The following is a 9,006-nucleotide window of genomic DNA, read 5'->3' on the forward strand; positions in this document are numbered from 1 at the left end:
AGTCGGTCTGAATGCACGAGGTGGCACCCTGCGCGTTTGGCTGAAGCGCGTGCGCACACGACTCCACAATCACAAAACACCTTAATTTATGTGCGATCTTTTCCCCACACAGGACTGCGGATCAGTAAAGTGTCATTTGAACATATTTTCTATAAGCTTAATAAATGTCAACAGACCTGCAAAGCGCACAGGACAGGATGACATGTCACATGACAGCTGGAGCAGCTGGAGTGTTTGTGTGTTTATTGGGATCCAGACAAACAAGGATTGAACAGTTATGATCTATAACATACAAAATGAACAAGACGTTATATCTGAGCACAAGAATCAGCCAGACCCCGGGAGAAAAAAGTGTGTGTGCTTCTGTCAGAGCCTGATGCTGGTTGGATATACCCGTGCGTAATTTTGCGCACGTGTATACCCACTGAGTTGGTTCACCTCTCATCTCGACCGCACCATCTCTCACCCCACCTCCTCACTCCTCTCCCCCTCTCCTCAGCCTGCGGAGCAGCACAACAACAATGATGATGATGATAATGAATTATAAAATACAACATAGTTTCAAGGCGCTTCAGTGTAAAACATAACCAGTTTCATATCTGCATGACATTTAAGGTTCATTTATTCTTTACTTTTTGCAGGCGTTATGAAAAAAAACAAAAACATTTACACATGAAGCTGCTTTGGAGACGCTTGTGCTCCTGGCGCACCTGCTTCTTAAAGGTGACGAGAGCTGACTCTGATTGGTTTATTGCACGTCCTGCAGCTGATCGGTGTATCCCGCTGTGCGCTGCCTACGTAAGGGGCGGGGCGGGGCAGGGAAGGATACCCCTGAGCCACAGGCGGAAGACGCCAAAGGTGGACACACCTGAAAAAAATGAAATCCCCTGCACCTCCCTGCATCCTGTAACTTGCGCTTTAGATCATCGTAAGACAGGACCCATGAAGTGACAGTTTAAGGACATTAACCTGTGACCTGTTGGTCCGACCCAAACCACCACAGTCCCCCCACAAACTACGGCAGCAGACAGGGCACAGGTGTGCTCCTCCACCTGTGGACGCTACCAAGGCCGTGACCAAATGGAAACAACAAGACGCACCTCAACGAGCAGGTAACGTTTCTCTTTTAAAAGCTGAATATTGATGTATGGTGACATGAGGTGTCTGAAAATGTAGTTGCTTGCTAACTAACTAGCCAATATTCACCTGCGAGGTGAAAATGTATGTGACTGCTGAGGTGATGTTAATGTTGACGGTCTGCTCTGCTCCACATTATTATTAACAGACATTAGAAAAGTGGTACAACCTTTATGTACGAGGCTGTATGGATCTGTTGTGCTACAGGTGTTCATGATATTGTGTCCAGACTCTCTGTGTTTGTCTGAAACGTGTGGCTCTGTTTGCTGCACAGTAGGTTAAGAACAAAACGCAGGTGTAAATGAAATGGTGTTGTGAATTCTGGTCTGCTTTCATGGTTTACTGGTGCACTTGAATACAACAAAGTCTCTGTTATTGCTATTAGTAACACCTGTGCTTCTTCCTACCATAAGAAAACAACCTATCACCACCAAAGATGGCAGGAACACTGTTTGCCTGATAGCCATAGTTACCTGAGTTGTGATGTGGGGGAAATTAGGTTTTCAGCTTAGAAAATGAATGACTGCTTTTCTGTCAGTGTTTTGGGGCGTTGTTGGCATGAGCAAAGGGGTCAAAAAGATTAGAGAAGTTTGAAAGATGTCCCCCATGAAACCTTATTTTATTTTAAAACAATGTATGGTGGCCAGTATGACCCTAAAATAATATTTAAGGAATCAAAAAACATTTTTGGTTTAGAATTCATAATAGCTGTTGAGTTGTCCTTGTGGGATTTTTGGATGTCCTCGTACTCAGCTGAGCGCTTGTGCTTGAGATGGTGAAATCAGTTTGTTGTATTGCTCCTTCTTGCTGTTTCGGTCTTCTTGCACTTCTCATAGTATGTTCACATTACCAGTGACACAGCTGCAAAGTGGCCACATGTGGTTGGGAGCATTGTCGCCGAGTGCTGAGAAAAGTTGAGGCCAACTTTTATTTGTAGCTCATCATGGCCGACGTGCATGAGATGTTTGTCAATTTTTATCACCACAGAAGGTTACCTGTTTAAAAAGTAGTGCAGAAATAGTAAAGTGCTATTAAGTTTTGTGTGGAATCACTCAGTGAGCCACATCTTTCACATTATATACATCACATTTCACCTCTTGTTCTTCCAGAACAAGGGAAAAAGTTTGACACCATATTTAGGTCTCTCTGTGCGATAGGAGCCGGTCGGTTCAGTAAGAGCTGACACGCAGGAACGACTCTACAAGGTTTCAGTCGGCGTTAAACAAGTGACGCCACTTGCACGACTTTTGACGTGTTTACAACAAACTGAGACTTTGGTCTTTGGTTGGACTTCAAACGGGATCAAAACTGATTTGTCTTTCACTGTTGTTTACAATCGTACAAACTTTTTTCAAAATATGGCCCTTGGTGCTCCACCAGAGGATCAGGGACCTGACCTCTCTGTACCATGGCTTCTTGATTTTATGGCATAAATAAATGTTTCAGCACAGTTTTTTTTTTTTTTTTTGCCTTTTTACTATTCTTATTTTCTATAATGTTACCTTTCTATAGCTACTATCTGAAAAAAAATACTGAAACCCGAACAGATAACAGAATAATGGGTTGAACTATGTCATTATAGTTTTAATGTGTAGCCACAGCTAAATATTAAATGAGTAATATTGATAATTTAGATAACACTTGAATCATTTGTCGTCAGAAGAAGGAAAAACACTGTAGCGATGAATGAAAATGCTGCGGTTCTCCCCATTCTTTCTACTGATGGTATTTTATTAAACTATTAGCAAGTCAGAGCATAGAGTTTGGTTATAAATGAAGTGTATCTTCTATTTTCATAAGTGATTTATATAACTGTCCACATAACTTACCTGGACGAGGGAAAAGCTCAGCTGCGGTACGTGTGCCGTGCTGTTGGCATGACATATTAACCAAAAGCCCAGAGAAACAGGAACATCTGTCAGATTCTGAGAAACCACTCCTTTTCCCAATATAAGCCTTTTCATGTTGTTCATATTTTCCTTTATTAAAACTGAGTCAATCTGTTGTACTGGAGGTGATCCAGTAATTTTGACTCACAGTCAAGTAATGGTTTTAGAGGCTCGTGGAGTACTGCTGTTTGTGCGATGAGCTGTAAGACCACAGCATGTTTCTTAGAGAGCATACATTAACAGTAAGAACTGACGGTTCATTTGCAGCGCATTTTTTAATTTGATAGATTTGACAGGAATGATCCTTTTGTCTTGTTATAGTTTCTAGGAGGAAGTATCTGATCTCCTCTCTCTTAAAATATCTGTTTTCTGTATTATGTGAAGATTTTAGTGCACCTCTGTGACCATTTTTGGTTGCAGCCAAAAATTGATTTCCCTTAATTGCCTGAAATCGTTTTTCTAATAGATTCATCAAACCGGTGCCAGATAACAATGACTTTTGTATGTGTCTTTCTGTCCGGCGTCTGTGTGCAATTATTGATGAAAAGAGCTGTGGGATGAAAATGCAGAGTGAGCAGTTTTTGGTTCTAAAAGGTCACAAGCTGCACGTGGAAAAAAATGTGATGTGCACTAAATTCAAGTATTGCTGTCCAGTTCCCAAGGATGACTGTGAGAGAGTTCTGTCTTTAAAAGGACAGTACACCCCCCAAAACATCTGCAGTGCTATTTATAGTTTATTCTGGTGTGGGTTGCAGAGTTTTGGTGATGTCAGCCATAAAGATGTCTGACTTCTCTACAATGTAATTGAATTAGACGGCACTTGAGCTGGAACGAAATGCTTATCTCTCAAGTCAAGACCATCCTGATACATGGGTGCCCTTTTGATATGTACTGCAATTTTCAAGTATTGTGATTCGATATTAAAATTTATTGCAATTTTTGTTTGCTTATTTATTTACCAGACCGTGTGAAAAAGTTCAGTCATACACTTTTGCAGACTGTAATCGACTCAGCAATCAAAAAATCAGTTCAGGAATTGTCAAAAAAATAATAATCAAAATGACAAACCAACAGTAATGTCACTTTTCCAGAAATCATCACCCGTTCACTTAAGATAATCCACACAGCTTGTTGTGAGCATTTTCTTGTAGGAACTATTTTCTTTCTACCGAACCAGTACTGTGTGCAAGTGTACATCTACTCATGGACGAGAGGTTCGGGCTTGTGACAATGCGGGATTGAAACATTAATGGCGTCCTCCTCCGCTGAGCTGTAACATTAGCACCACTAAGCTAGTTAGTGCAGCGATAAGGTTGGCGGTTGTAGTTTGGTAGAAAGAAAGTAGTTCCTAATGGGGGTGTCATGATTTAAATTCTAAATTGATTGAAAGCAAGATCAGTAATTCTCCCATTATTTTTTCCTCTTGACCTCTTTCGCCTGTCTGCTGCTTATCTGAAGAAACAACAAAACAACACTTCAAAAACTGCAGCTGCACTTTTTTAAAAATCTTTTTAAAGAAGAATTTGAAAATGTAAATGAATGGATTTTTAGAATCGCCACACCCTTAACTGCTCACAACAAGATCTGTGAGTTATCTTGAGTAACAAGGTCATGATCTGATGGCAGAGAAGGCAGACATCTCTACAGATGATATCACCAGAACTATCTAGATCGATAAATAGCACTACAGTTAAGAGGAAAAATCTGTGATTTCTGGGTGAATTGTCCCTTTAAGAGTCAAGACACCTCGCTAACAAGGTTTCTTTGAACACTGGAATAGCTGCAGTAAATCCTTAAAAAATAAAATTTCCATTGTGCAGGGGAAAATTCCCCTTGTCCATCCCTGAGAGATTTCCTGTAAGTTCCCTGCAGAGCACTCTCAGACGTTCTGGAAGAACATGAAACATTGGTCACGGCACATGGCTGTAAACCTATAAGCAAATGTGCACATCTCCGCCGTTGGAAATCAGTTCAAATGCTGCTGAGCCGTTGGAAGACGGAAAAAACCCAGAATGCAATAGTTCCACTATGCAAGTAATAAACAATGAAGTGACTATTCTCCCAAAGAGAAGCTTCACCACATTATTACGTGTTTCTATTTAAAGCTTGTCTTAATAACTCCCATATGCATCTCAATAATTTTACAGCAGCATTGGGGAGTGGTTTGAATAAATGACTTGGAAAAAGATGTTGGTTACCTTTTATTGCAGCGTTTTGTTGGATCTCACTGTTTGCCGCTCAGAGTTGTGTTTTTGCTGACTTGCAGTGCGACAAATGCAATGATAGGCTGTGCTCAAGTCAGGGTTGTGTCACCTCAGTGGAATGCTCCATTACATAGATGTGACACAGACAGAAAAGTGATCCAGACAGTGAAACGGTAGCATAGCTGTGGTTCCTCATGATGTCTCTAGTCTGTGGTGAATTATGACAGGATGATGGAGCGATCACGGCGAAGAAGAGAAAGGAGAGAGGAAGAGGAGATGACAGAAAGATGGATGAGGATTCACTTTGCAGACACTTCATGGTTACTGTCAGTGTAATGCACATTTTGATGACTGTTTCTTCACTGGAGGCAGAATTTTGTTTAAATGCAAACACAAATGTTAGTGTATTAGAATTATCTCACTTAATAATAATTATACCATTATTATTATTTAATTTCATTTTGCAGTTGTGCTGGTTTGTTGCATGAAAAGCGTTTGACAATGACCCCGGTTCATAACCACTGGAAAACTGGAGGAGGACAGAGTGGAAAAGTCACCTCCCCCATGCAGTCCTCTCATAGTACTGATGTCAAAACATTTCAAGTTCATCTGCTGACATTGATTAAACCCCCAAAGAGTCATCCCTCTTCATCAGCATTTCATATTTGGAGCTTTCTTCAGGAGATGTTCCTGGATTTCCCTGTCAATTAAACTGAAATTTGAATTTAGATTTGTCAACAAGTCTGAAAGCAAGAAAACACTCAGTAAACAGTCTAAATTGAACGCAGTTTATTAACTGATAATGTTAAATATTGTCTGAAAAACATTGCATGAACCATTTGAAGCCATTCATCAAATTCTTTGATTATCAAATTGTATTTTAAATGCAGATGAAATGTTTGACACAATGTGCCAGTTTATTCAGACACAGCCTGCAGACAACCTTATTTTTATTTTCTATTTTCTAGATCAAAATACTGACAAACTGCACTGGTTTTACGAGATGTTGTCTTGTCTTTCTCTCTCTTTGTTTTCCACCTTACTGGATTGCAACATTTGGTGAGTGGCAGGCGGCTGCATAACACCTTACAGCTGAACTCCACCAGGCGCAGCCGAGTCGCATCATGGCTGCGTCATGTGAATTTTTATACCAGAATCATTGTAATGAACATAGCCATCATCTAATTTAGCAGCTTCAATATCTGACAGAGTGTTTTGAGTAAAGTTTGCAGTAGTTTTCTTTGTCAACTTCTCAAAGCCTTTTACAGTGTCTGTCAGCATTTTACTCAAAAAATCATTTATCTTGGCGTCGCATCAGATAGATTTAATCAAAAGAAACTTATTTGCCAACTACTTTGTAGGGATTGGTGATATGTTACAAATTTGCTGCTGGACACCGTCAGCCAATCAACCGGTGATTGGCGATATATTTGTCCCATACTCCCGACTCTCAGCTGTGAGGTGTGTGTGAGCAGCGAGTTCAGTATGTTACATACGTTCAATAAACAAAATAAACTCACAGTGTCAAGAAACATTCTCAAACCTATTCCCTTTATTAATTAAACCATAAAATACAACCGCACACCTTCCCAATTCAAACTTCTCCTTTTTACCGAACCAAGACGAGCTTCAGTGACTTGTTAACTCTTCGTAAAACAGACCTGTCACTCGTTACATTAGTCAAATAAAATAACAAATATCAGCCTCCAGAATCATCCCAAAAAACTCCACCGGTGATGGATTCAACCCATATTTGTCCAATTGCCCAATCATACTACTCTGATGATCGATGAACTCTTCAGTCATTTTTCAAGCAAAAATGTCAAATGTTTGCTGGTTTCATATTCTTAAATGTGAGGACAGTTGTTTGGACTAAAGAAGCAATTTGATGACGTCACTTTGCGCTCTGGGAAATTATTATGAGCATTTTTCAGTATTTTTCGACATTTTATAGACTAATTCATTAATCATGAAAACAGTTGTTAGCTGCAGCCCTACTTGGCAGGTAAATGCTGGCTAACATTATCTAGCACACAGCAGATATGTTGGACGCAGTCAACAGATAAAACACAAGAAGAAGAAACTTACTGACTGACTAACATGTTGGCTCGTTCTTGCTGTGTCCTCAGGGTGAATGGATGGAACAGTACCGGGCTTCAATGTAGGTTTTGTGGCAAAACCCATCTGTTTTGGGGTAAGAAATTTCAAAACAGCTCTCTGGAAAATGACTACTGCAAACCCAAGTTTTCTCTGTAAGTTTGGCAGGGCCATTACATTTTTTCCAAATGAACTTGCCCTTAATTTCCCTCTGGATTAATATCTATCAATGACACATGATGACCAATGATTTTCAGATTGTTTGGTAATACACGGAAGCTCGCCATTTCTCCTTTTGCAGCCAAAAGCAGAACATGTCTCTGCCATTGTTTTGAAAATGGTGCAACTGAGATTGCAAAAGACCGATATGTTCCTCCACCTGGTTTCTCCTCTGATGCCCGTCGTTTTGTCATTGCATAAATTGGTTCATTGTGTTTGTTGCATATGAAACCCTGGTTGTCTGAATCCCTGTTTCTTCAATTCGTGGATTTTTTTAAGCTCTCAGTGATTTTCAAGTAGAAGTTATAGTAGAAGTTATCCAAGGGTCACATTTTTAAGTGTGATTGAAAGTTTTCAAGTCTATGTCTTCTCCGATTTATCATTCAGTAGAGCTTTTTTAATAGGCTAATTAACAATAAATCATAACTGATGTAGCAGGTGGTCTTGTCTCTGTGGGGATGCTTACATTCTGCAGTGAAAGCATGAAATATGAGCGGTTTAAAGTCCCCAATGACAAAGCTGTGCTGTGGTTTGTCCTGTTATGACTACATTTACTCAAAGGTGGAGTAAGAGGCGTTTGTGGGAGCAGATGAGGGTTAAAAATGGTTCTATTGAGAGCGCGAGGACACGGACTTTTACAGATGTGGAACAACAATGCAGGCCAGTTCGAAGGTTCAGGTTTGGAGGCTCAGGAAATGCGGTTCTCTTTGTGCTGAGTGAGCACTGTGTCAGCTCATGGTTTTCCATGTTGGTTGAGGAGTGGGGGCTGCACAGGCCACCCTAACTGAAGGTTTTCCATCGCGGTGAGTCCTCAGACGTACACGGCATCCAGAGAGTCTGTCGTTTCTGTTTATGGAGACGATGAAACATCGTCCTCTGTTTTACCACGATTAGGTTGATTGACAAAGCAGACTTGAGATGTAATTTCTCAAAAAAAAAGAAAAAAGTATTGACCTGTCTGGGAATACAGAAGGATTTGGGACAAAGTGTATTTTACTGTCCCATCCGTCTTAGTAAAAACACAGCTGAACAAAGTGACAGTTGCAGTGATGAATGCCTTCCTTTGTCCCATCCAAATCCTCTTTGTCATGAGGAAGAAAGCTTTTTAGCTTTGACTTATGAGCCAGTTTTAGCTGCCAGTGTTTGTCGGTTTAATGTAAGACAAGTGTTTTGGCTACTATCACATAAGCATCCATCTTTACCTTGGCAGCAGAAAATGCTAACATGGTGAATTAGGTTTTATTTGAAGCAGGGGATTTTAAAACACACGTCACGTTTTGCTCTGTTGATAATTGGTCTCTTTAGACAATCTCAGATAGTCTTTAAAGTTGTCAGTCACAGGAATTTGTACCAAATTGATTTCAAATGCTCTCTAAACTGTCTGAACCGTCTTCGGCTGAAGTCAGGTCACAAAATATGACATTAATGGAGCTTGGTTCGTTGCAGTGTAAAGTCATTTT

This window comes from Lutjanus erythropterus, chromosome 10, assembly GCF_056507025.1.
Source record: "Lutjanus erythropterus isolate fLutEry1 chromosome 10, fLutEry1.hap2, whole genome shotgun sequence".
Taxonomy (NCBI): domain Eukaryota; kingdom Metazoa; phylum Chordata; class Actinopteri; order Lutjaniformes; family Lutjanidae; genus Lutjanus; species Lutjanus erythropterus.